Below are 27,427 nucleotides of genomic sequence, written 5' to 3'. Positions count from 1 at the left end.
CGGGCAATTTCAGTGTGAGACGGAGCGGCGAGACCAAGCGGCGGCTTCGAGCGCGGCGCGGCGGCTCCTCCCGCCCGGGGTCAGCGCCCCGGCGCGCGCACGCGCAACCCCGCTGCCCGAACGCGCTCCGCGCCGCCCGCGCAGTCAGTCGGTCGATCGTCCGTCGTCCTGTCGCCGCCGCAGTCGGCGCCGCGGGCGCCACCTGAGGGAGCTGCCGCCGCGAGACCCGAGCGGACGGGATCCGATCCTGCCACCCGAGGTCGTCTGGGGCCCAGCAGCCGCCCGCAGAGGCGCCGAGCAACTTCGGTGAGTGAGGGGCGGACGCCGCTGGTGGCGGGTCCCCGGCTTCCGGTGCCCCGGGCTTCTCTGGGGCTTCCGCTTCTCCGAGGGGGCCGCTTCCACGCGTGGACCCTCTTGTCTGGGGGAACCTGCTTCTTTAAGGGACCCTGCCTCTCTGAGGGGAGCCTCCCTTCCCTGAGGGTGCCCCATCTCTTTGAGGGACCTCCTGCTTCGCTAAGGGGCCCGTTTTCTGAGGGCCCCGCGTCTCTGAGACACCTCCTCTCAACTTCTCTAAGGGGACCTCTGCTTCTCCGAGGGGTTGCTTTTTATGCGGGACCGCCTCCCTTTCTGGGACCGACCCCCATCTTCCCTGAGGGACCGCCACTTCTCTGGGGAGGTATTCCTGTTTCTAGGGGACCCTCCCCCTCAGTTCTCTGGGGGACCCCCACCTCTGTAGGAGATCCCTGCTTCTCTGAGCTGTTGTCCCACTGTGTACTGTGTTCCTTTTTTGCCCTAGCTTTTTTAAGGTGTCCTCTACTTTTCATAGGTTCCCCTTCCCCCCTACCTTTCCGCGTTGCTCTCCCTGCTTCTCTGTCCCCACTTCTTTGGGTGACCTCCTCCTTTCCCCATGTGCCTCCCCCTCAACTAATCTGAGGTGTTCCTGCTTCTGTCAGAATCCTTCTTGGAGGTATCCCCCACTTTTTTGAGTTGTCCTCACTTTTGATGGGACCCCCTAACTTTTTGATGAGTACCTCGATTTTCCTGAGGGGGCCCACTACTCCAAAGTGCCCATACATATGACTGGATCCTGATTTGTTTGAGGAAATGTTCCCCACTTTTCCAAAACAGTTTCCATTTTGTGGGGGACTCCTACTAATCTATGGGTGCTGCAGAGTTTGGAGGGGTCCCTGGCTTCTCCATAGGTTCTCTTCCTAAAGTGAAATGTCCCACTTTATTAGGCTCCTCACATTCCTGAGGTATGCCTCCACTCTTTCAAGATACCCCCTCTCTGATTGAAGAGGGAATGAGTTTCTTCACTTCTCTGAAGGGTCCCTGTCCATTCCCAGGGGTTCTCCTTCCACTTGCCTGAGGACATTTCCCCTTTCCTAAGGTTTCCCTCCTGGTTCTTTAATGCAAAAACTCTTCCCTCACTTTTCCTTCGAGACTCCAACTTCAGAGTTCCCCTGTTTCTGTTTTTGGTACTCACTCCTCTCTGTTCTGGAAGGAGAGATTGGAAATATGCCCCTCCCACCTTCATTCTTCTTTCTGGCCAGATTAGGGGTATTCTCTGAATTTTTACCTCAGCTTCAGGGGACCTGGAGGAATTTGTGGCTGGAAGGGAAATTGGGAGACAGGCAAAAAACAAAACGCTGTTTTCTCTTATCCTTTTAAGACCTGCTAGATTTGGGGGAGCAAGAGCTGTTGTCAAATGACAATTGTGGTTACTCCATGTTTGAGTCACGGGGCCACTACAGTGTTGTCAGGCCAGTGCAGAGACAGGACGGACAGGGCTGGAGCATTGTACCCCATTATCACACCTTCATGTTGTGGGATTGACCCATTTCCTGTCCCATCCCTCAGTCCTCTGCGCGCTTGAACTCACCCCCAACCCCTGCAAAAGGAGAAGAAAAAAAAAAAAACGCTCGTTCAGGTCTTCCTGCTGTGTTTTCTCTCCTGAGGTCGACTCACTTACCCCTTGATCTCTAGTGGATCTTCAGTTTGTGGGACACTCTGGTTTGAAAGGCAGGGCAAGAAGCAGGAAATGGGTCACCTTCAATTCAGGAAGGGAGGAAGGGAGGAAGGGAGGCAGAGAACAGGGGATTTGAATTCATTTCTCTAAGTTAGGTGCCTTCAGCTTGGCTCAAAGGAAGTTTTTACATGGCTTTTACAAATCTCATGTGTACTTTATTTTAGTGGCCCACCCTGGATTCCAAATTCACTCCAGTAGCTAATTTTATCTGTTTTGCCAAACGCAGAGCTCTCTGGAGCCCAAGTTGATGAATGCTGGCATTGAGAGATGGTCCAAAGGACAGGAATGAACTCAATTTGAAACCTGAGTAACTTGTAACCAGTTCGTGTCCATGCACAAGTCTCAGGCTAAAAACATGGGGAGAAATGTTCCTGAAGTGGAGTTCTGAAATAGAGGCTGAACTTGGTGGGTTTAGCATTTCAACCAGTTCTTCCCTCTGACTCTGCTAGAACTCAGTTCACTTTACAGTTTGACTTAAGACTGTCTCTCTCCTGTTCATTTCCATCTGGGTCTTGCTTAATTTGCGTCCTTTGTGAAGGCTCCTGCCGAGGCTATAATTTGAGTTCTAAATCTGTCGGTGGACCATGTGGACACAAGTTTCAACTCGAGCTATTTTCTTCTGTGGAGAAGCGCTTGGAGAGTTTCCTGGGCCCGCTGCTCCTGCAGTAGTCAAGTCCAGGCAGGAGGCTGCCACGGACCTGGTTGCTTCTCTACTGCCTCTTTCTGGTCAGCTGTAGGCACTGCCCTGAAGGGAAAAGGAAGATGGTGGGGAACTCGAGGCTTAAGATGTCCTGAGACAGGGCAGAGAAGTGCTGGCACATGTTTATTATTTGAAATGAAACCCATAGGACCGGCAGGGTGAGGTGTTAGGGAAGGGGGAACTTTGAAGTCAGAAGGACCTGATTCAGATTCTGGGTCTGTCCTTCCTAGCTGTGTGGCCCTAGATAAGTTATGGCACAAGATCAGCACGTTACTAAATATTTGAGGCAGGGGTCACATCTCCGTGAATATGTGTGAAGGTGCCTAGAAATGGGAAGTGCTTCCTAGATGTGTGATTGAATGAATCTAGGATAATGAACCAGAGGCAGCCAGCACAGCACCTAGCACATGGTTGGTGTGCAATAAAGGTTGGTTGTTGTGCTCAGGAGACTATGGTTCTGGCCTGGACTCCCAGACCAGGAAACGTTTGATATTTTGCCAAGGCTAAATATGCCCAAAGAGCAAAGAGAAAGAAACTTGTCTCTTGCAAAATCCACTGCCTACCTGGGTCTAGCATTTTTCTGTGTTCAGATAGCAGTTGTGAGATAGTTTGGCTTTGTGGCAGGGGTTTGTGTTTGCCTTGGCCTTGCTTTCTCCCTCTGTAAAATGGGGTAACCTGTGAGCTAAGGACAAGGAGATATATTACTATAATTAGACCACAGGCCAGATAGAAGATTATTACAAACTTGAATTGTGGGAAGAAAAAGAAGGTGAACCATACAAGATCCTAGGCCAGATTTTGGGACTGCTTGACTGAAGGATACGAAACAGTTACCTGATAAGTGATCTCTTCTTACACATTAGAACCTTGGAAGACGAACCATTCTTTTTGGGTAATGGGTCAGATTTGGGGGCAAAAGACTGCAAACATGATGTACAAAGGCATTTGTTGCCACACAATAATAGTACATTGAGTGTGTAGCATAGTGCCTATGAGATCAGAATTCACCTTGAGGTCCCAAATATACAAAGAACTGTGGAGATGCTAACTCAGCCTCTGTGGATGGGGACTGGAATGGGCAGGACACTTTTTTTTTTTCCCTGAGAAGCTGTTTTTCTTAGCAATTAGTGAATGCCTTAAAATTGGGCCTGATGAGTTGGGCTCAACCTTTTTCACTTATTCATGTGGGGACAGATGGCACTTGTCCCTGATAGCTAAAACCTGGGTTGCAGGGGAATAGTGAGTGAGAAATCTGAGCTAGGCCTCCACTGCATTGCTCCCAAGTTAAAAGAAAAGGGTTCCCTCCAAAAAATATCCCCTCTCCCTCCCTTTGTCCCCCCCCCCCCCTTTCATACATACACAGTGAATTTTACTGTTGAAGCTAAGAAATATCTACCAGTCTTAAAATTCTCTTTAATTCTCTTAAGGACATTTATTCCATTATATGGGAAAGGAGCAAAGTTTATTACTTTTAAAATATAAAACACAAGGTTAAGAACTTTAAAGGGATTATTATCCCTTCTGAAATTATGTCTCTTATGTACCACAGACTTCACTTTGGTGGATGGTGGCGCCACCATCTCATCTCTTTTATCTAACAGGAAGTTTTTTAAACCTTTCTGTTTTTTGAATTGAAAGATCCTTACAGCAATAAAAACCCTTGGATAGTTAGAAATGATATTGATCTAGGTACATTTATTAGATGTAATGTAACGTGGTTATCCGTTGGTAGGCTGCTCTAAAAGGCATGTGGGTCCCAACACTGCCCAGCTTCTAACTCTGGATGATAAACTGTTGATTTATATAACTGAAATAGCTGGGAAGTCAGGGTTTCCTTCCTGTTGGAGACAGCACTGGGGGCATTAAATCCCTGCGGGATTTTGATGATAAGAAAGAAGCTGACCTCTTTTGGAATTGGGAAGTAACTACTCTATGGAGTTGTTCCATTCAAATAAATGGATGTTGTTATTTTGAATGTCTAGTATTAAGTTTGACTTTATCCTCTCTGCAGATTGTCTGCCTTTGTCTATATGGATGTGTTGCTTGGATATGAATTTATCCCTTCAAAGTGGCATATAAGGGCCATTTGAACACTCAAGTAAGGGCTTAACTTGTTATGAGTTTTCCTGTGTGGCTCTAAGGTAGGGTTTTTTTTTTTTTTTAATGTAAGTTAAATTGGATTGGAAAATAGAAAGTGTTAGATCTTCTGGCTCATATAACTTCCTATGCCAGCAAATAATTCTGCAAAAAATGATGCACTAGGCACGCCGTGCTGCGTGCTGGAAGTCTAGCAGTGAGCAGGCTAGAGAGATGCTGTCAGGCCTCCAGGATAGTACATCTCGGTCACAGGCAAATGAATGAATGAAAGAATATCTCAGGGCTTCTCTGAGACTATCCCTGGATGTTGAGATTTTGGGGTAGAGTTTCTTGAAAGTTTGGAAGTAAAACCTTACTACTCTTCTGATTTCCTCACTGGACCTTTTTTTTCTGTTTCCTCTCTCTGAAAGGAAGCAGAAATTATGGTGTTTTCCTGGTTGATTGTTGGCTTTTGGCACTAGTTGATCCAGGATGACTGGGGCTATAGTCTTGGACAAACAAAAGAGATTCTGGAATGGTTATTTCCCAGAGCATTTTCAGCTGTGCTTCTCCTGAAGCTGGTGGCAGTGTGTTTTTGGAATCCCGTGGCATTTCTTCATGGCAGTGCCTATTATGCAGAGATGCATGCATGCATGCTAAGTTGCTTCAGCCATGTCCAACTCTGTGCGACCCTATGGACTGTAGCCCACCAGGCTCCTCTGTCCATGGGATTCTCCAGGCAAGAATACTGGAGTGGGCAGCAGTGCCCTTCTCCAGGGGATCTTCCTGATCCAGGGATTGAACCCATGTCTCTAATGTCTCCTGAATTGGCAGGCAGGTTCTTTACCACTAGTGCCACCTGGGAAGCCCAGATATGCAAAGAAATATACAACTCTAAATGTCCTCTTGCCTCATTTGAAATCTCTTAAAAAAAAAAATCAGACAAGGGTAGTACTTGGCTGTTGTTTATGGCATAGGCAAGGTGAGATTTCAAGGAGCTAGGTTGCTTTATCTTGTATTAGTATTCTTGGCGCAGAGTTCCCTCTGCCCTATCGTTCCTTCTTATATTGGGACTGGGGAAGCACTAGTTTGATTTTTCTATGTTGTGGTCCAGATTTGATGTTAGTCCACTTAGATCAATCATGTGACAGGTGTTTTTCTTAAGTAAATGTATTTATGAGGGGTGGAGCCAGAGAGCAGGGGTGGATACTCATTCAGGGCCCAGGTTCCAGGGGAGAGGGAGCATATTACAAGGAGTTGCTGGTAGTCTTCTTTTCCTCTCTCTCCACCCAAGTACTGACTCCTGAGGAGAAGAGGAAAGCCCAGGCCGGAAGTGGGCGTGGACAAGTATTGCAGTTGTGCACGTGATCAGACTCCCACCTCTGGGCTCTGCTGCCCTTGGGAAGTGGATGCTTGCTCTCTCTTCACTTCCTGTTCCCCGCCCTCCAGGCTGCGTTCTTAGGCTCCAGGGTGAGCATAGAAAACATGTTAGGCTCTCACTTTTTGCTCAGTAAGCTGCTCTGTCAGAGCTGGGAGCTAGTGGACCTGCACTTAGCAGGACTGCAGGCCCAGCTTATGTACCCACAAATTCAGGACTGTCTGGCAGGGTGGTTAACAGGACAGTTTCCTGTTGCATTATCACAGGGTTCCCTGCAGTAGCTTGCCTGCAAAAGGCTGCTCTGGAGATGTGTAGAGAACTTACGGAAGCAGACAATAGATAGATCCTTCTGCAAGAGTGTGTTCTTGGATAATAATAAATTTGCTGTTATTTGTCTTTACTGCTTGGTAAAAAGTGCCATGGGAAGCCCTGTGTGCAAGAGAAATTTTAGAGCCAGAAAGCCAGATTCTGCCACTTGCTGGTTTTGTGCCCTTAGGAAAGTGGCCTAACATTGGAGCCTTCGTCTCTTCATTTGCTGGTGGGGATGGTAAGCATGAAGCAAGCAGCCAGACTGTTGTGGGTGCCTAGTAAAGGTAGCTTCCCAGATGGCTCAGTGGTAAAGAATCCGCCTTCCAATACAGGAGATCCCCTGGAGGAGGAAATGGCAACCCACTCCAGTATTGTTGCCTGGGAAATCCCATGGACAGAGGAGCCTGGTGGGCTACAATCCATGGTGTCACAAAGAGTCAAACACAACTTAACAGCTAAACAACAGTAAAGGTAATTTTTATAGAATCATATCAAGGCTGGCTATTCCTCTTGAGGTTGGCACCCAAGTTTGGATAGCTACCAATGGCAGTTAATACTGCCCAAGAGCAAACCAGTCCATGTTGGGGCCACAGGCTGCTGTTTATGATTGAGGGCCAGTGATCTAGAGCAGCAGTCCTCAATTTTTTTGGCACCAGGGACTGGTTTCATGGAGGACAGTTTTACCATGAACCGGAGGGAAGGAGGATGATTCTGGGATGATTCCAGCACATTACATTTATTGTGCACTTTATTTCTGTTGGTACATCAGCTCCACCTCAGATCATCAGGCATTCCAAGAGGTTAGGGACCCCTGATGTAGAGGTTCCTGGATTGGCTGATTTTTCCTAATGGGTTTCCTTAGTCCACTGTAGCCTTATACTGCCCCTGCTGCTTCTGCCACCACCACCACTGCATCACCTTGGTATACCCTGTGGACTTGCTGTGCCTTCTGAAGCATGACAGGGTAACTAGAAAAAGGCTCAAACTTACACACGATGTGGCTGCAGTATGTTATAGCAAAAACCTTACCTTCAAGTGTGATGGGAGTGCTCATTTAACTTGTTAAGGGTTAGGCGCCTGATTGGATACAGGGGCTCTCATATGCTGCTAGGAAAAGAGAGGTTCATGCACTGGAAAGTGCAGCAAAAAGCTGCAGCTGGAATGTGGAAGGAGGGATGGATTGGAGAGCCTGCAAAGGAAGGGGAAATGGGGAGAGCTATTTTTTAGATGACTGGGCATTCACAGGGGAGGAACAGCATGGGCACCATCAGGGACCTGGACGTGAAAAACAGTCTGGTGAATTCTCTTGACCTGAGGTGGTTATGCTCATCTAAAAATCAGTGTTTGAATGGAGCACCTTTGACAAGAAAAGCTCAGTTACCTTCAAAAGTAGAGAGTCTTATAAAATGTGTCATAGTAGGATTCAAGATTGAACTGTTAAGTTATATTTAAATTGACCTCTGAATAAGTATTTTCAATCAACCAGTGGTGGCTAGTGAAATCAGACTGTGCGGACTCTCTTTGTAATAGTATGCAGTCTACATGGAGGACAGATAATGGGGACTGCTTCTGAAATTTTTTTTAAATATTTATATATTTCAGCTGCACTGAGTCTCAGTTGCAGCCTGCAGGATCTTTACTTGTGGCATGTGGAATCTAGTGCCCTGACCAGGGATAGAACCTGGGCTCCCTGCACTGGGAGCACAGTCTTAGCCACTGGACCACCAGGGAAGTCGCTGCTTTTGAATTTTTTCTTTCCTTTGAGAATTGTCATTAAAAAAAATTTTTTTTTAATTTTATTTATTTATTTTTGACTGTGCTGGGTCCTCATTGCTGCACAGACTTTTCTCTAGTGGCAGTGAGTGGGAGTATGCTCTAGTTGTAGTGCTGTGGCTTCTCATTGCAGAAGGTGGGTTCTAGGCGCTCAGGCTTCAGGAGTTGTGGCATGTTGTCTCAGTTGTGGCTCCCAGGCTCTAGAGTGCGGACTCAATAATTGTGGTGCACCGGGTTAGTTGCTCTGTGGCATGTGGGGTCTTCCTGAGTCAGGGATTGAACCTCTGTTCCCTGCATTGACAAGTAGATTCTCTATCACTGAACCACCAGGGAAGCCCTAAGCTGGTCTAAAATTCTTAACATGCAGAACAGTTTTTTAACTTGCATGACATTTTCAAGGTTTAGGCTTTATATTTTATATTTATAAAGATTTCAAGTTTATATTTATCCTCTTAAAGTGTATATACTGAAGGTTGATTTTTTAAAATTTTATTTACTTTTTTAATTGAAGGATAATTGCTTTACAGGATTTTGTTGTTTTCTGTCAAATCTCAACATGAACCAGTCATAGATATACCTCTATCCCCTCTCTTTTGAACCTCCCTCCCATGTCCCTTCCCATCCCACCCCTCTAGGTTGATACAGATCCCCTGTTTGAGTTTCCTGAGCCATACAGCAAATTCCTGTTGGCTGTCTATTTTACATATGGTGAAGGTTGATTTTTGACCCAAATTTGAAGAAAAGATTTTACTGCTTTCAAACCAGGAGTTGGTAATATTGTAGGCCTGACTAGGTCAGCATGGAATAGGGCAAGCTGTGAGGGAGAAAGCTAGAAAGACCCATCTCATATATTTTCTATAGTAAAATGCTGGGCACCAGTGGAGGCGGCAAGTACTCATCCTATTAGGAAAACTTTGGGAGGAATGTTTTTCTCCTTCTTATGTCAAGTTGGAAGATCTGCCCTTTAATAACTGGAGATAGAGGTATGAACTGGATACCAAGGTTTTAAAATATGTTTTTCTAAATGTCTAAACCAATGATGTTTATTAGCATCCAAGGATGAATGATGTGACTAACTTTCTTTGTTAAGCGTGTTTGAATAGATTTATTTCTAGACTTAAGACTGTCATATAGCACTTCTTTTTTTTTCCTGGTCGTCTTCTGTTTTTTTTTTTCCCTCTTAATTCTTTAATTCATAGAAAACATGGTTCACTGATTAACTTTTCAAAGACTTAAAATAGATCTAAATTAGATGTGCTTTTTTTTTTGTCAGCCATGTATAGACACAAAAGAGATATTCCTTGCCAACTGGTGACACATGCAGATGAAGACAGAGTGGGAGATACACTTCCGGTTCACGGTTCACAGTGGTACTTCTTAGCAGTTTGTATTTAACCCTTTAGGGACGCATTTGTACTCAGAATCCTGTAATAGAGGGATATCGTCAAGGTCACAGAGACTAACTACACATGGAGCCTGAACTCCACATTGCATTGACACTAAGTGTTCAGAGTTGTGGTTAGAAAGAATACTCAAACACATGTTGACAAGGTGGCTCATCTCCAGAGAGCTGCACTTCAGAGAGCTTTCCTGGGATGGGGCAGACAGGAGCTGATGTCTCCCACAAACTCCTAATCTAGTGTAAAAGTGTTGTGATTGTTTTTAAACAGTGACATTTGTTGTAGCAGCTGTAATGTGTTGGGAGTATTGTATTTTTCTTAAAGTACATCCCCTTAACTCTTTTCTGGTCCTTGAAAAAGGTACCAAAAATATCGAAGTACTAGGGAGATGAAATTCACAAAGAAACAAATCTTTTCCTTTCCCAACCCAATTGCTTTGTAATCTCACCATCTGAGTATGAATTTGGGGTGAAATAAGAAACTTAAAAATAATCCTCTTAGAGACTGTGGTTATATTGTCTCTAAATGAAAATAGTTTTAGACTTTAGAGTACTAAAAATGCAAAGTGTGGAAAGTAGTCAGTTTTGTTTTTCTTTTTTTTTAAATATTTTTTTAAAATTTTATGATCACATTTCTATTTATGTATGTGTGTATGAATTTTTGGCTGCATGGGTCTTTGTTGCTGCATGCAGGCTTTTTCTAGTTGCGTTGAGCCAACTCCTCTCTAGTTGTGTTGCATTGGCTTCTCATTGTGGTGGCTTTTCCTGTTGCAAAGCGCAGGTTGTAGGGTTTGCGGGCCTCAGTAGTTGTGGTGCACAGGATTAGTTGCCCCTCAGCATGTGGAATCGTCCCGGACCAGGGATAGAACCCATGTCCCCTGCATTGACAGGTAGATTCTTAACCACTGGGTACCAGGGAAGTCTAGTGCTCTTTGTTCTAAGGGTACCTTAAAAAAAATTTTTTTTTAAACTTTTTATTTGGCTGCACTGGGAGTTAGTTACAGCATGCACAAACTTTAGTTGCAGCATGTGGGATCTAGTTCCTTGACCAGGGATCCAACCCGGGCCCCTTGCATTGGGAGCTCAGCGTCTTAGCCATTGGACCATGAGGGAAGTCCCTTTTTTAAAAAAACTTGAATGAACAACCTGTTTATTCTTTGGAGAGCTTCTTAGAATACAAGTTGGAGCTTAGTGTCACTGTTTGATAGTGGTAATCTAAAAATTGGTTAAAATCTTCATAACTAGGCCTGCTTAGCTTGTGAATTTAAGCATTCTGAGAGAGAAAGCCATCTAGAAAGTATAAAGGATCATGAACCCACCCCTTTTCAGCCCTTTCTGCGCCAAAACCACTCCAGGAGTAGCCAGCTCTGGCCCCTTGCCTCTGCTATTCTCGTTGCCTAGGATGTCCATCCATTAAGAGCTGGCTCAAATGTCACATCCGCAAAGATTTCCCAGAGCCCTCCCCAGGGAGGGGAGCAGTCCTTTCCTCTGTGAGTCCTGTCTTTCCTACGAAGGCATTTTCTGCATTGAAATCATTCTGTGTCTTTCTGTGCCACCAGCCTGTGAACTTTGTTTAGGTGGTTCCTCTAGGCTCCCTAGCCTACAGAATCCAGTTCTTATTTATCAGATAAGACATCTTAAATTTTTGTCCACCAGAAACTTCAAAGAAATTTTCTGATTAAAACCCCAAAAGTACAGTACCTTAAACATTCAGTAGGTGATGCTACTCCTTTTCAGTCAGTTTCACACTACTTTGGAGCCTTTGACCAATTTCTGCTTTATAAACGAGGACACGAACATGGAATTTGGCCCAAATTTCTTTTCATCAGTCCCTCTGTTGTACAGGAATTTAGCTCAGATGGTGTTTGGAAGTTTATTTAATAGTACATTAGAGAGATAATTAGAATATTTCTTCAGTGGTTAGGGTGGAAGGAGGCTTGGCTATTATTAGCAAGGATCTGATCTGAAGGATATGAAGTGAATTTGGCAGAAAATTTTTTTAACTTAATAACAGAAGTGTTTTTATGTTAACTGGCATCTATACATATTAAGTGACTGTCTCGTTCTTAGGGCAGAGGGAAAAAACTTCAAGAGAAACATAGTTCTAGCCCTGCTTGTCTCTTAGTGCTTTGTTTTAGAATGGTATCTGAAGGTGATTGCAGCATATTTCTTAATCAGCTGAATCTCAGTTCAGCCAGCTGAACTATTTGCTGTTTAGTCCAGTACAATGGCACAAGGCCTCAAAGCCAAGCAGCATCGGCATTCACCCACCTGAGCATCTGGGACCCCAAACAGGTCTGGATTCACCATCGCTTTTTCCATCTACATACTTGGTCCTCTCTTCCTATCACAAAATAAACAATTTCACCCTTTGCCAGCCAGAGAAGTTGGCACTATTCTTTGGAGGATCACCTGTCACCAGTTCACATCTCAGTCCATGGGGCCATGTCATTACTGTGTCACAGTTGATGCCTTCCTCTTTAAAACAGGATGGTTGTCACCTGGGTGATTTGCACAGGGTTTGCCAGCTCATATTCTGGAATCCCTATGTCAGACTCAAGTCTTGGATCTCCCACCTGACCACACTTTGCTGTGTCTGTAGTTAATTAAGTTGGATTAATCACGACCCAGTTGAGGAGCAGTGAGGTAATATTTTGCTTGTATTGCTTTAACATAGTTGTATTGCTTTAGTATACATCATCTCACTAATTGTTGAATAAAGCAGTTCTCAAAATACAGAGTTGCCAAATTAGAGTGAAAATCATACTTGTTTTAAACTACCTTTGCTTCTGGGATCAGGGATTTTTCTGCATTCCTCTACCCAGATACCTGTTTGAGAATAAACTGTTTTTGTTTGGTTTTTGAATTTGAACATTTAAAATTTCTTTGTAGCAAGCCAAATTGCTGACAAAACTGGGTCAGGCAAGGTGTTTGAGGGTCAACAACTTGTATTTTGTATCATTTTTAGATTTTTTGGGTTGGGTTGGGGGTGGAATCAGCAACAAAAAGTTGCCAGTTAGGTGTGGAACTCACCATTAAAATGGGCGTTTTTGAACTTCTTATTGAGATGGGGGGGGGGACATGGCAGAAAACTTTAATTTGTAAAACTTATTCTACATTTAGTGTTTTTAAAGTTTGGGTCAAGACCAGTTGTGGGTTAGAATTACATTGATTCTCTTTAAAAAAATGAAGTACAAAAATATCACTACATTTCAAGTGGTAAAGGTATGTTTGGTGAAACTTTGTTTCACTTGATGAATATGTATTAGGATGTGTTATCTAGGTGTCTCATTATGAATTATTTGTATTAATGCCATAAAAAGAACTTGGGAAGGGCCTTTTTTGGTGATTCTTCAGGACTAACCTTGATATTGAGAGCTTCTTGTAATACAAGGTATTTTATTTTGCCTTTTAAAATTGTGTTTTGCTTTATATAGCTGAATATCTCCAAAGCACATCCTCTCGGGTTAGACTGTTTCCCGTGTTTCCTCCACGTCACTGCAGAGGGAAGGGCTCAGATTTGCTTTCTTGGGAGGTTTCACCTTCTCCTAGAAGCACGGGGCAGATTGGGAAGTAACTGGAGAGGGAGAGCAGTCATCTCTTAAGTGTTTTTAAGTGGGTGGCTCTGGCGCTTACTTTGTAGAACTCTCTTTACTGAGCTGGAGGAATTATGGTTTCGCCGATCCCCTGGAGGGGAACGTCTGTGTGTCGATCCCGCAGGGGTGGCATTCTAACCTCGGTTTTCAGAAGTTGCTCGATGTCTCGCGGCCCAGTTGGAGCGAGGTCAGCAGTGAGCGCGCCGTGAGTCAGCCCTGGGCGCGGCCCGCTCGGCTGTGCCGCGGGTGAGCTGGCGACGACCCTTCGGCGCTGCTACAGGAGCCCGCCCGAGCCCTCGTGGGAAACCGGCGCACGGGGCAGGGCGTCCCGTGGAGGGCGGTCGGGAGGGGCGGGGCCGGTCAACCGACCCCGCCCACCAGCACAAGACCCCGCCCACCAACTGCCTGGCCCCGCCCAGCCGGGCGCGGGCGGGCGGCGTCGCCTTTAAGAGCTCCCCGGTGTTTTGGGGGCCGCGGGCCGGGCGCGCTGACCTGGTGCGCATGTCCCGGGCGGTGACGCCGGCGCCGGGCTCCATGTGTGCGGCCGAGGGGCGCATTATCTGGCCGGCGGCGCGGGCGGGAGGGCGGACCGGCGGAGCGAGCGCCGCGGGCCCGGGCGGCCCCACAGGCGGAGCGAGCGCGCGCGGCCCAGCGCCCCGAGCCCCTCGGCCGCCCGGCCCCGCAGGCGACCCCGACCCCGGCCCCGCGGCCCCTTGAACCCGCTCACTGTCCTAGGGCCCGGCCGGCCCGCGGCCCGGTAAGTTCCGGACCAAACTTGGCGGGGGGCGGGGGCTGGGGTCAGGGCCGGGGTCGCGTGGGGAGACTGGAGCGGCAGGGGCGGTGTGGGCTGGGCAGGGTCGGAGGGTCGGGGGGCTGTGAGGGACCCCGATGCGAGCGTGGAAAAGTGAGAGCGAGCGAGTTCTACTCCTTGTATTCCGGGAGCGTCTTTTCTCTCGCTGCCCTGGAAAGTTCCGCGCTCCGACGCCGCCCGGGCACGTGGGGGCCGGGCCGGGCGGGGGTCTCAGAAAGTCGCGGCGTCGCCCCTCTTCCCCTTGCGCTTCTTCTGGGGGTCAGAATCGGGGCCAGGTCGTGAGGTGCAGCTTCCGAGCGGCCGGGACGGGCATGGGGGCAGTGGCACGTGGGCGCGCGGGGCGGGGGTCCCGGGCGGGAGACGAGGGTCGCGGGCAGGCCGGGCCGCGGCGCTGAACCCCGCGGCGACGGCGACGGCGGCTGCGGATCCCGTGTCAGAATAAGAGTCCCCGCGCGCCCACGCCTGCAGGGCTGGCGCTCCCCCCCGCTCGCGCCCTTCCTGCCTGACCCCGGGGAGCCACGGGACCCTTCCCCCTCTCTGGGTTCCGGCCTTTCTCAGGGCCTTATGCTTTAAATTTATTTCTCCATCTAGGTGTTGGCTGTATTGATTTCTTTTTTCCCACCTGGAAAGGGTTGGCATCAGTGACTAGACAGCAGCAGCTGGCCTTTTAAAGGGATTATTGCCAAGAATCGGAATTGATCACTTCAACAAGGAAAGGCTTATGGGCAGGGCCCTAGCCTAGAGCGTGACTGACACTTGGTGTGTGTGTAAACACTGGGACCCAGAAATGAATGGGGACCCCTCCCTTAGGCACTGAATGACTTGGGAAACCTGCGTGCACGTTTCTCCCTTGCCCTGGGAATTTTGCAGGGACTGCTTAATTTTGTGTATCTGACCCTACCTCTTTTCGTGTGTGGTTCATCCTTATCTTTAGAGCTTCGGATTCTTTAGGTCAAAGTCCCAGTGAGTCACTTGAGCCTTTAATTTTTCTCTCGTCCTTACCCTTTTACTTCTTTCGGTTTTCTCGGAGTGGAGTACTGGTTAAGTCTATGGTTCTTGTGTGTCCATTTCACACAGTGACACCTTCTGGCTGTGGTAGCGCAGAGAAACTGAGGGACAGCCTTCTGTGCAGCTGCTTCAGTCTTGCACCCACTGTCTTGTTAATATTCTTTTTCTTCTGGTAGTGGTTACAAGTTTTCTTTTAAGTTCAGTTCAGTTCAGTCAGTGATGTCCAACTCTTTCCGACCCCGTGGACTGCAACACGCCAGGCTTCTCTGTCCAGCACCAACTGCCGGAGCTTGCTCAAATTCATGGCCACTGAGTTGGTGAGGCCATTTGAACCATCTTATCCTCTGTTGTCCCCTTCTCCTCCTGCCTTCAGTCTTACGTGAAATGTTCTCTGGCACCAGAGTGCTGGTAACTTGTTAGGCCTGACAGCAAGCTGTGGAGGAAAGATCAAACTGGCCCCAATTTGAGTGCCCACTGTTTGCTAAGCTCAGTTCACAGACATGTTATTTCATGCCATATTAATCCGATTTGGGATGGGAGAGTATAGTCCTCATTTTCCAGGTGGGATCACTGGGACTTCTTGCTTGTCCACGACTGCTGAGCAGTGGAGGCAGAGCTGGGCACGCGCCTGCCCGGTGGGGCGCCGAAGCCCAGGAATGCTCTGGTCTGCAAGCTGTGTATGAGTATTTTCTGGGAGCTCCCACAGCACAAAGTCATGTACTTGTCCAAGCTCCAGTACCTCTGATTGGAGTTAGGGGATGATCTGGTAACTCCGTTTCTAGCCCTGCTTTGTCCTTGGAGAGCAGAATTACCAGGTGACTTTTTTTTTTTTTTTTTCCAGGTGACTTTTAAGATCTAAGCCACAGAGTCGCCCTACTGCTTCGCTTCTGTAGCCTATAACTCAGAAAAGTTGACTCTTTTTTGGAGGAAGCGGTTTAGATTGGGGATTTTGAGAGTAACCTGCTAGACCCTCTCCTCGCTAACTCCCCCACTCTTCATCTTTCATCCCCTCTGTTGCCCCCAAAATTCTGAAGCTGGTTTTTGCAGAGGATTGCCTGTCATCTTGGATGTGGTGTAGAGAATGGGATTAATGTACTAATGATTTGGATGTATTGTTATTTCTATTCAGATGACATCATTTTTTTTAAATGTCAAGTCATCTCTATTAATGCAGTATCATTTGGCAGATCCTGCAATCTTATATTTTGATAGAGAGGAAAGAAATAATGCTGCTCTTGGTAGAAAAAAATCCTGGAAGAATTTGTAGCAAGATGTCAACAAAATCTTTGGGTTAGGATTAGCAATAGTTTTTTGTTTTTATAAACTTTTTGGTGTCTGTGTTTTACAAATTTTTTTTAACGAAAGAACACTTTTAAATATCAGTATTTAATGATAAAGCATTTAAAAGACTCCAGTTCTCAACTCTTGTAAGTAGTTCTTCTCACTTGTTTTGCATCACTTATTTTGTGACTTTGTGGCACTGCAAGTAGTGATTTCTCTATTGATTTATTCAATAAATATCAGAGTGCATACCGTGCCTCTGGCGCTGTGCTAGGAATCTCTCCCTGCTCAGTGGAGTTTACTGTGAGATTAATGGGAGAGCAATTGTAACTAATCTCATAAACTTGAGGAAACTTAACATGGGCCAAGGATAGAAGGATGTTGTGAACTGGTAAGCAGGACTCGAGGGGGCCTTCCTTCATCTGGGATCAGAGGACATGTAGGAGCTAAATAAGCGGAAAAGGGAGAGCATTTCTGGCAGAGAGAGTGTTTGGGACTGAAGGAAGATCAATGTGGTTGGAGCAGAGAGAGACAAATGGGCAGGTTCCAGGACTGAGGAGGTCTGGAATTTACCATAAGAGCAGTGGGACCCAGCTGAAGAGGGGGAGGCAGGGACCAGTGTGATGAGGGCGCACTGAACCCCACAGCTAGGACCTCCTTGGGCCCTAGACAGCAGAGGACTGAAAGGTGGACCTGAAGGACGTGAGTGGGAGAGTAGTGAAACTGTTTCTGAAATGTTGGCATTTTCTGGTTTTCTGTTGAGAGAGAATGAAAAATGACCTGCAGAGTCTTGAATGTGTCAGTTTCCAAGACACAAAAGTGTAATACTCTTACCACTGAGTCCAGTTAAGGACTGCAACTCAAATACTTGTGTCGAGAACTACCTATTTGGACTTGGGGTGTTTCTGTGCCATCAAATGGAATGGACAAGACTGTTTTCCCTGGGCTTATTCCCCCCCCCCCCAATAATTGAGATAATTTATGCTCATTGTAGAAAACTAGGAAGATTATGAAACAGGGGAGTAGGTGAGGTCTTCATGAGCTGTGGTCCTGGGGTAATAGAGCATCGTTGGGATTTCCTTATAATAGTTGTCAGGTTGGGAAGTGCTGTAGAACCAGAAGAACGAGTTGGCAGTGTCATAGTTTGAGGCTTACAGAACTGTGCTGCCAGCTAAATGTGGTTGGTTGTTAGAATGGATGCTCTTGAGTTATATGAACTGTTTTAGGAGGTGAGTTAGGCAGTCTGGCTTCAGATTGCTATTTGTTCAGCTAATGAAACTTACTTTATGTGCCAAGTGTGCAAAGCTACATCTTTGTCTTGAATTAGGAAGGCAGTATGTTAAGGTGGAGGTAAAAAAAAAAAAAGAAGGTGGAGGTAAAAGGCAGGGGATCTGAAGAGGTGGCAGTGAGGCGGAAGGTGGTGAGACTGTGTTATTGGAGACAAGTTCCAGCTGGGGAGACATCTTGCGTACCTGTGGATTTTCGCAAATATTATGTGGGACTTCTTAGTTAAGAGGGATGTCAGACCACAGGCTTCTTGCCCCTCCCCTTGCTTTCTAGGCTGTATTTGTGACCTCTTTTTTTGTCTAATGAAAATGTAGGTTAGTCTTTTAGAAGACAAAGAAACTTACTCTAATTGAAAACCTGCAGGTCGCCTTAGGAAGTGACTGGGAATCCTCTGGAACACTCCAGGGTATGTGAGAAAGGGTCTTTGCAGCTTCAGTGCACTGCACCCACTTTCTTGCTCTCAGTCTGCACAGAGGTACCTGTTTCACAGGTGAGTTGGACAGGGACCTTGCTTTCCTGTTCCAATTCGCAGTTCTTGGATTCCTTCTGTGAAAGGACTGAAGATTTGATACGTGTCCGAGGCAATCTGAGGTAGAATGTGCTGGCTAGGATGGGCTGTACCTGAAAGGGGGCTCTCAACAAAATGGAGGCAGGAGTTTGGAGGGAAGGTTTGATGAGGTTGTAAACTTTGAGGCTGCTTGGCCTTAGCTCCAGCCATAGCTGGGACTGGGGTAGAGGGCAGAGGCAGAGTTGGAGGCAGTGTGGGATTGGAAAGAAAGTCGTCACATGATGCTGAAGAATCCTTCAGCTATTCCTCCTGTGTCTTCATCTCTACACTTGACACTGCTTGACCTGCCTTGATGGCCAGGTCTTTTGATTTGAACCTTCAAACCTAATTTATCCTAAACAAGGTAATGCCTTTGAGCGCACTCTAATGCTGCTGGATTACATGGTCATCCAGCTCCTCCTGGTATCAGGGGTGGGGGTGGGGGGTGTCCCCGGGCAGCAGGTCCCTGTAGAGGTGTCCTGGGCCAACCCTGGCTTCGCCTTAGGTTGGGTGTGAGCTCCACCCAACCACTTCACAGTGACTTGACCTTGGTGAGCCTCATCCTCTGTTTCTCATTTCTTCTTCTTCTTCTTTTTTTTTTTTCCTCTTCTTCTTTTTAAAATATTTATTTTAATTTATTTATTTGGCTGTGCCAGGTGTTTGTTGTGGCATGTGAACCTTTAGGGAACTCTTAGTTCCCTGACCAGGGATCGACCCTGGGGCCCCTGCGTTCAGAGCTTAGCCACTGGACTGCCAGAAAAGTTGCCTGTTTTTTTGTTTCTGAAAAGAAGGAAGTGTTGTCTACCATGAATGACGGAGTTGGAAGTGAGATAATAAATGCAAAGGGGCTAGTGCAGCACCTAGTGTGTGCCTGCTCACACACTCAGGGCCACTGGGTGTACTGTTGTGGCTGGAATAGATGAGGCAGAGCTCGGATGCTCACTGCGCTGCTTCTCATGTGTGGAGCACCTCCATGCTTGTGGGACAGATGTCACTGTCTGCCCCTGGGAACCACAGCCTGTCTGCACATTTGAGATGGAAGAAGGTGAAGTCCCTACAGAGGGTGGTACTTGCAGGGTCACCTTGCTGGGTTTTCTACATCTGGGACTGGGCCCCAGCCTTTCTAATTTCAGACTGAATGTTTTTCCCGTCAGCCTTGGCGCCTCCCTGGCAGTACAGAACGTCTGGATTGGTGATGCCTCATTGGGGCAAAGGGGACACAGCCCCTCTTCCTGACCCAGGGCTTTCTGAACCTCACATTCTGATTTTCAGGGGGCTGCTCTTCCATTTGTAAGATGTTCGCCAGGCAGATCCTCATGGGGTCCTGCCGTTGAGAACCAAGAGGGACTTCTGTACTTCTGGCCTTACCACTGAGTGACTTGGGCCAGGAATTGGAAGTAGGTTGCTTGATGGTGCTTGCAGTGGCTAATGGGTGAGTTTGGGCCTGAACCCTGTCTTTCTTCTGCACTCAGGCTGCTTGGGAATCTGAAGATCTGACAACAGCTTACCATTCTTCAGCTGTGGGCAGGTTGTCTGGCCACCTGGCCTCAGCTTTCCCACCTGTAGATGGGCACTGTATCTTTAACCTCATGGGATGGTTGCAAGGACCACCGAGAAATGTTTGGGGTTATCCTAACCCTTGGTCCTCCATTTACCTCTGAGATGAAACTCCTCCCCTGAGGGAATTCCCTGGTGGTCCAGTGGACTCCTGGACTTCCACTGCAGGGAGCATAGGTTCTATCCCTGGTTGGGGAACTAAGATCCAAAAACAAGCCAAAAACCAAAATCCTCCTCTGCCCAGAGGACAACTACAGGATAATCCCCTCAAGTTTTACATCTCAATTTTCAAGCACAATGAAACACTCAGATTGAGAAACTAGATTTTCTTTATAACAAAAATTTTACCACAGCCTAACAATTTGGAGGTCTTCAGAACTCATTGTAAGGAGATCTCACCTAAAAAGGTCAATCAGGTTGCCCAGAAGGGAGTTTAAAAAAGCCTTGTGGTCTTAACTCTGCATATAATCCCAATATAACATTTCCTCCAATTCCGATTGTTCTGTGCAATTACCCTTTGAGTCAGTGGCTGTTAAACTTGACCCAACACATTTTTACCTGAGAGGAAGGTTCTCACCAGGACCTTGGAGGTAAGCAGGTTTCCAGGCCAGTTTTTCCTTACTCGAGAGTTTCCATTTGTTGGGCTTTCGTGGCAGTGACAACAGATATAGTTTTCTTGTGTGTTTTGGGCAGGCTCTCACTGCTAGCCAGCCAGTTCTGAAAATTTTGCTGCTGCAACCTTCATTCATCCATGGCGGAAAGTTTTTTTTTTCCCCCAGTTGTTCAGTGCTGTGGGGAAAGTAGGAGCATGGCAAACAGAATCTTTGGTTTGAAGGTGTTGGTTGCATTGGTTGAGTCACTCCAGAACTGTGATATTCTTAGGGCTTGCTTATCATTGACAGAACACTTTAACTTCATTTTCTTTTTTTTTTTCCTGTATTATTGTTTATGTAAAGACTTAATGCAATCCTTCAATGGCAAGTGATTCTTTCAGAGGATTCTGGAGTCAGATCCCTCCCTGGGATTCTTTTTCATGCCCTGGAGAGATTTTGAGGGTTTGGTTAGTGTTTTCCTTGACACTTTTGTTTGATTAGCTGACCTTTTCAGCAGATTGTGTGTTGGTCATCTGTCTCTTGCCTCTTTCCCCAAACCTTTAAGGTTTTTATTGTTGAGGCTTTCTGTCTCTTTCAACCCTACAAGTGACATTTCCTGATACTAAAGTCTGGAGAGAAGGTGGGAGTCTCAGGTGTCAGTAGTAGTCATACCCTGGTCTGCTTGTGAAGTTTTCTTGGTTAAGGATATTAACGGACTTGAGCCTGGATTGAAATGTAATTGCAGCCTACTGTCAATTTCTGTTTGTCAGGAAGAACATTAGAAATGTAACTATTTTTGGTCCTTGGGCAGCAGACCAGTTTAATATTCACCTGGGACTAGCTTCTGTGTGCTGTTTTGCTGAACCCAGCAGGTGGCATACAGTCTCCCAGATGAGTGGGGCAGGGCTTGATATTACAAACTGGAAACTGAGGCCTGAGAGGGGAGTGGCCTGCCCTGTGTTGACTTGCAGAAGAGAGAAGGACGCAGAGCTCTATTCCCTTCTGGAGCCTCCTGGTCTGATCTGTGACTTTGCTTCTTTATGGCTTGGTTAGGTTCACAATTTTTATTTTGTTTTAGGTTTCTCTTTCCTTTATTTATGTAGTGTAAGTCCAGTGGCAAATTTCCTTCCTCAGGACCTTGTCTTTTGAGGTCATCACGGTATCTCTAATGTGAGGATGGGACAGGACACAGGCAAGAATTCAGGCTGCTTCTGGAGTCTCCGGGTGGCATTTAAAAGCCAGCAAAGAAAACAAACTAGCTATGTTTCTTGTTCTGGAATTGAGTGGTTGATGGCTTTGAGTTTTAAGAGCATTAAACTGCTTTTCCCTATCTATTAAAAAACAAGAGATGGTTCTCATTATTTAGGCACCCTCCAGATGAGTCATTTTGGGTGACCATTTCAAGGATTCAGGAAAGCTGGACATCAGATCCTATTTTCAGGCTCTGCTAGTCTAGGGCAGGAGGGACGGTCCTCAACACTCAGGTAAGGGTGAGTCTAGAACAGCACAGGCTGGCTGCTGAAAAGCTATGAGAGAGGTTGTTTCTCACTTACCCTTTATATGTGGGGGGAGTCTGCTCCGCCTGCTGAAGTCATCTTTAAGCTGTTTCATGAACTGGTTACAGGATTGAATGTGTTCTTGAACAAGAGAAGATTGGGGTAGGGGGTGGTAAGGGGTTCCAGGAGGTATGTTGGTGATTTGGGAATCTTGGCTCAGGATTGGACAGTTGTCCTTTCCTGCTGCTGGTGCCATAGGTATCCACTCAGCCCCCTCAGGGAGGATGGAAGAGGTTCCTCTTAACTTTCCAGAGATAAAATCAGGTGACTCTGCCATGACATGCAGCAAAAGTGTAAGGTCCCTGGGGAAGGTGCTCTGCATTGGGTGAGCACATGAGAGACCTGCGCGCACCTTCTGTGAATTTAAGATGGTGGGAGCATGCCCACTTTGTTGCCTTGGTTTATTGCAGAAAGGAGAAGGAAACTTAAATTGTAACCAGTCTTCTGTGAACTATTGTTGGCTGCTGCTTTTTCTTTAAGTTTTTTTTTTTTTAAGTTAGCCCATTGATATTTAAGAGCCTAAGTTACTCCAGTAGGTGACCCATGGAGTGAAATGCAGTGCATGCATCTCATCACCGCACAGCGAGTTGGTGGCTCACACTTGGGCACACACTCAGCCACGGCACGTGTTGCGGGCTCTGAGATTCCCTAAGGAGAGATGCTGAGCTGGGTGACAGAGATGCAGAGATGTCCTCAGGCCCAGGTGGCCCCAACCCAGCTCCTCAGTGAGTTGCCCTCATATTACTGAAGTGTACTGTGCACATACAATTTTTGTTACATGTCATGACATGAGAAAGATGGGGCATCTGATCTGTGCTTGCCATGCACACTGTTCTGAGAAGAGATGATTTCCTTGGTCTCGGGGTTCTTAATAGCTATTGTGAAGTAGGTTCGTTGTGTGGAAGTGGACTGTTAGAGGGAGTGTTCCCTGTACTGGAGTGTCGGGGAGGGATGGCATTGGAAAATCACTGTCCTGGACCTCAGGGTTTGTGGAAAATAAGTTTGAAAAATTATTATTGTTGATGACCTTAAATGGAGGGCTGTTGACACCTGATACTAAAAGCACGGAGCGCCCTCAGGTTTGTGAGGAGGGAAATGCTGACTTGAATTGGGTAGGGAAGCCAGTGAGGGAGAAGGGCTGCTGATAAGAGGCAGACGTGGGCTGACCTGGCCTTAAGTTTCCTGATGGGGAGTAAAAAGCAGGGGCAGGTGCCAGAGACCCTGTGCATGAAGATCGGGTGGGATTAACTGGGTGCCAGGGTCTGGGGACAGACAAGTCACCTGTTCATTCAGCAGCCGCGCTCCCTTCTCTGCCTGGCCTGTGCTGTGCCCCTGGGTTCTGGCGATGGGCGAGAGGGCCAGTTCCTGCCCTCGGGGGCCTTAACTCTTCATGGGGGAGACAGGGCACAGTGCCCTGGGAAAGAGGAAGGACGGGCAGGAGCATGTCCAAGTGGTGGCACCTGAGTGAAGACTGGAAGGTGACACAGGCCCTGAGATAGTGGGTCTTAAGTTTCCAGGGTGCTGAGTTTGAGCAAAGGTGGGGTGACCTGGGTCCTAGAGAAGTGTGGTCTGAGATCATGTCTCCTTCCTGGGAGAAGCCAGGCATTGTGAGACAGCCCAGCCTGTGGGTCTGGATGGCTGCTCTCTGCTTCACTGGGAGAACATAGTGGATTGAGGTATGGTGGGTCGTGTGTGGTCATCAGGACCCAGGACCCTCATGAACTGAGGGGTGTGTGTCTTTGACCCTTCTCTGGGGACTGGGTGCGGAACTTGATTTGTCCTTGTGTCTCCTCCTCCCCAAACTAGCAGTGCTTTGTGTTAGATGAAAGTGTGGTAAATAACAGATAAAAGAATAAAATATCGGAGGGATGGTCCTGTATATAAACAGTTTGTTCTTTTCCCAAGAGTGAAGTGTAGTGATGAGTGGATTGAAAGTAGGAGGACACGGCCCTTAACTCCGCCTGAGAAAGAGCTTTGTAGTAGTTAAGAGGGCCCAAGAAGAGGCTCAGTGTGATTCCTGTGCCCTGGGAGCTGGTTGGTAATCAGCATTTTCTAAAATCTGAGAATTTTCCAGCTTGAGGCTTTGGACACTTTTCCAGACAGACCTAGAGCAATTAAGACACTTCCCTGAAACATCCACATGAATTTTTCCAAGAGCTGCTACTCTCTAGTTTGAGAAAGTTACCCTGTTTCATGCATTGCTCAAATGTTTTCAAATCCTGACTCTTCTGGCAGAGTCCAGGGAAGAAGACAGGTGGATGTCCTGCCAAATGACAGTATGGGTTTTGAGAGTAGGGAGGGGTTGTGGACACAGGAAGGAAGGGGGCCTTGGAGACTTGGCCCTTGGGAAAGAATGACTTTGGTTCTGAGAGTGGCATCTGCCTGATGGTGACCAGGGGTCCCGGTTTTGAGGTTAAGGGTGGGAGTGAGGAATCAGGAGAGTTAGGGTGAGGGTAGCAGACTGGTGCCTCATGTACAGAGCTGGGAGGGCCAGCATGTGCCCTGGCCACCAGCCACCTTAGGAAGCCCTGCCTTCAGGGCCTGGGCTGCCCCCCGGATCCATGTTCCGTGGGCTGGGGACTGCCGAGTCAGTGACCAGAGGACCTGTCTCCTTCCCCCAGTCTGTGTCTGCTCTGTTTCCTGCCTCCTGTGAGCACTTTGCTCCTCGGATGGAAGGAAAGCAGCTCAGTCTACACAAGTCCTCGCTGCGGGCCCCAGGTCTGCTTGCTGGAGTGCTGAGTGTGGTTGGCGTCTGTGTACATCTCACACAGTGGAAAAGGCAAAAGGGTCTTCATTTATATTTATAACCCAGGCTGGCAGTGTTGAGCAAGTCCTCTTCCCTTAGGTTGTGTGTACCCTGGCAGTAGGAGCTTAGAAATCTGTGCTTCAGCACCCTCTGAGGGTTTTAGTGCCTCTCATAGAAGGTGAAGACACACATGAGTCACTGCATTTGCTGAATGGCTCACGGAATGAGGGCTTGCACAACAAGACTTACTGTTACAGGAGGTTTCCTGAAATTCAGTAAAGGGATAAGTTAGTGTGCTCTAACTTAGGAATGGAGGTTGTGCTGACCTTTGCTTTAGGAAGTTCTCCCAAAGCCTTGGGAAGGATCCAGCTTAGGATGGTCTTGGTTAAGAGACAGACTGCCTCCCCAAGGTGCCACGGTTGAGATCAGAGCCTGGGTCTGGATCCCCATTAGCCCTGTAACCCTGGCCGATCACCTTGACTTCTCTCAGCCTGTTTTCTCACCTGTCAAGTGTGGGCATCAGTAGCAGTTTCCCCTGTGAAGTGTGGGTGACAGTGGCAGTCCCCCCGTGTGAAGTGTGGGTAGTGTTAGCAGTACCTGTGTGAAGTATGGGTAGAGTTGGTAGTACCTCATTCTGTGGTTACGAGGATTAAATGAAATCAGGCATGTAAAGTACTGGCACCACGCCTGGCACCAAATAAAGAATTTAATAATTGTTAGCCACTGTTACACTTTTCTTTTCCTCCTTTAGTAACAAAATCTCTTGTCAGTGTGCTAAAGGTGATTCTCTGGATGTTCCTGCCTTTGTCAGCAGTGGGCTTTTTTTTCTGCAGCAGTTTGAATCTGTGTGCCCAGTGGTGGCTTTCTCAATGCAGAGTCAGGCCCTCCCCTTCCCATGCCACCAAAGCTCGATGAGCACTGGAAGGAGTCCTGGACCACGGGGGACCGCGGAGCCCCCACTTGGAGCAGTCTTGTCACTGGGGTCTTGGGGACAGACCTGCAGTGACTGGGACCTAGGTCTGTGTGAGGGGCTGGTGACAGCATGGCAGTGGGGTGGGCCGCGGAGGAGGCCAGAGGGGTCCTGCAAGGCGCGCCCAGCGACAGTGAGGTGACTGGACTCCTACTCTTGCCTCCCTGGCACTCCTCCTGCCCCCTCTTCACCCCTCTGGTCTGGGAGGGCTGCTGACCTGGGACTCGAAGCAATTTCCCAGAGGATTTCTTGCTTAGGTTGTGTTATGTTGGCAGGACTGTGCCATTGGGATGAGATGGACTTTGTGGGCTACTTGGGAATATCTCATCCCACTTAGGACCGTGTTCCCCTGGAATGTGTGGTCTGCGTTCTCAACAACTGACAGCTTAGAAGTGCGCCTTTGCCTGGAAGATAAAATGTGTGCTGGCCAGTGTGTGCCCAAGCGCTCATGCTTGTGCACCTACAGATGGCTCCTTATGTGCTGTGTGCGCCTGGAGTGACCCACAGGCACTCTGGTGTTTGCAAATGGAGCAAAGACATTGCACTCAGCGTTGGATGTGGACTTTGTGTGGCAGAGTCCTGCCTTTTGTGGGGTCCCTGGCTTACTCTGGGCTGAGTTTGAGGTATAGGCAAAGTCCCCCTGAGGGCACAACCCACAGGTTTCTTTGGACTTCTTAAGGCAGAGATTCACATGACGTTTGCATCGTACCTCACAGATCATCAGTGTTAGTACTAAAATCTACCACCAAGGAAAACTGATTTGCAGCAGAGGACAAAGCAAAGCATATTTCAAAATTCTGGTCTCAACCGTTGCACCCCTGGAGGCAGGCACTCTTCTGAAGCTTTGGTGGGGGCAGGAGGTTCGCCCTCGCTGCCTCTCTCCTCCTGGAGTCGGCTTTTCCAGGTGTCTGAGTCCCTAGTACAGTTTCCTTCCTGTCTGCTCCCCAGATGCTGGCTTCTTGGCCCAGTGGAGCAGGACTGTTCCCAGCCAGCAAGACTGTGTCCGCCCAGCACCTCCTCTCCCCTTTGGCCCTTCTGTGAGGAGGAAGTGATGGGAAGTGTCCGTGCAGGGAAGCACTGACGGCCCCCAGAAGCTGGTGTTGCCCACTCTCCCCTCTTGCCTGCCTCCTCTGAGACCTTCGGGAGGCTCTGCTTTCTTCCATCTTGGGTTCAGTTTACCCTGTAAGGGCTGGGGGCAGGGGACAGTTGGATGGTTCCCTGAAACACCCTCCCTTAGAAACCCCTCTGATCCTGATGTTCTCTGATCATACCTTTATTGTTGGGTACATTGTCAGGAAGATGTGGTGTATGTTCATGTCATTTCTCAGTTTATTTTTAATTGGCTTATGTACTGCAAGCTTGTATGTAGGACTTCCCTGGTGGCTCAGATGGTAAAGAATCTGCATGCAATGCAGGAAATCTGGGTTTGATCCTTGGGTTGGGAAAATCCCCTGGAGGAGGGCATGGCAACCCACTCTAGTATTCTTGCCTGGAAAACCCCTTGGACAGAGGAACCTGGTGAGCTATAGTCCGTGGGGTCGCAAAGAGTCAGACACGACTGAGCCTGCGCGAGTAAGCACAGCACAGTGCAAGCCACAATTCACTGATGGATGTTGCCATTGCTGTGGTTTCTTTTTTGAAACTTTGCAGCATTTTAATCAGTCGTGCAATTTAAAAGAACTGTTTTTCTCTGTGGCTCTCCTGAGTGTTGATGTGTGTGAGTTTTCTCTAGCTGTGGCACGTGGGCGCTACTCTCTAGTTGTGACGCTTGAGCTTCTTATTGTGGTGGTTTCTCTTGTTGCGGAGCTGGG

The 27,427-nt window shown here is 47.6% G+C and overlaps 1 protein-coding gene across 6 annotated transcripts in view; it reads left to right on the top strand.

Moving 5' to 3' along the window:
• GATAD2A (GATA zinc finger domain containing 2A) overlaps positions 1–27,427 on the top strand; it is a 92,183-nt gene continuing 64,756 nt past the window's right edge. For 4 of the 6 annotated variants that reach the window (XM_065917347.1, XM_065917343.1, XM_065917346.1 and 1 more), the window contains exon 1: positions 1–306. The gene's annotated coding sequence lies outside the window, so the exon portion shown is untranslated. Of the gene's footprint in view, positions 307–13,235; positions 13,448–13,765; positions 14,018–27,427 lie in introns of those variants that run through there. The other 2 variants (XM_065917342.1, XM_065917341.1) reach the window with 2 other exon arrangements.

This window comes from Muntiacus reevesi, chromosome 1 (genome assembly GCF_963930625.1).
Source record: "Muntiacus reevesi chromosome 1, mMunRee1.1, whole genome shotgun sequence".
Taxonomy (NCBI): Eukaryota; Metazoa; Chordata; class Mammalia; order Artiodactyla; family Cervidae; genus Muntiacus; species Muntiacus reevesi.
Note: the sequence above shows the minus strand (reverse complement) of the source record. Positions and strands in the feature narration are given on the sequence as shown.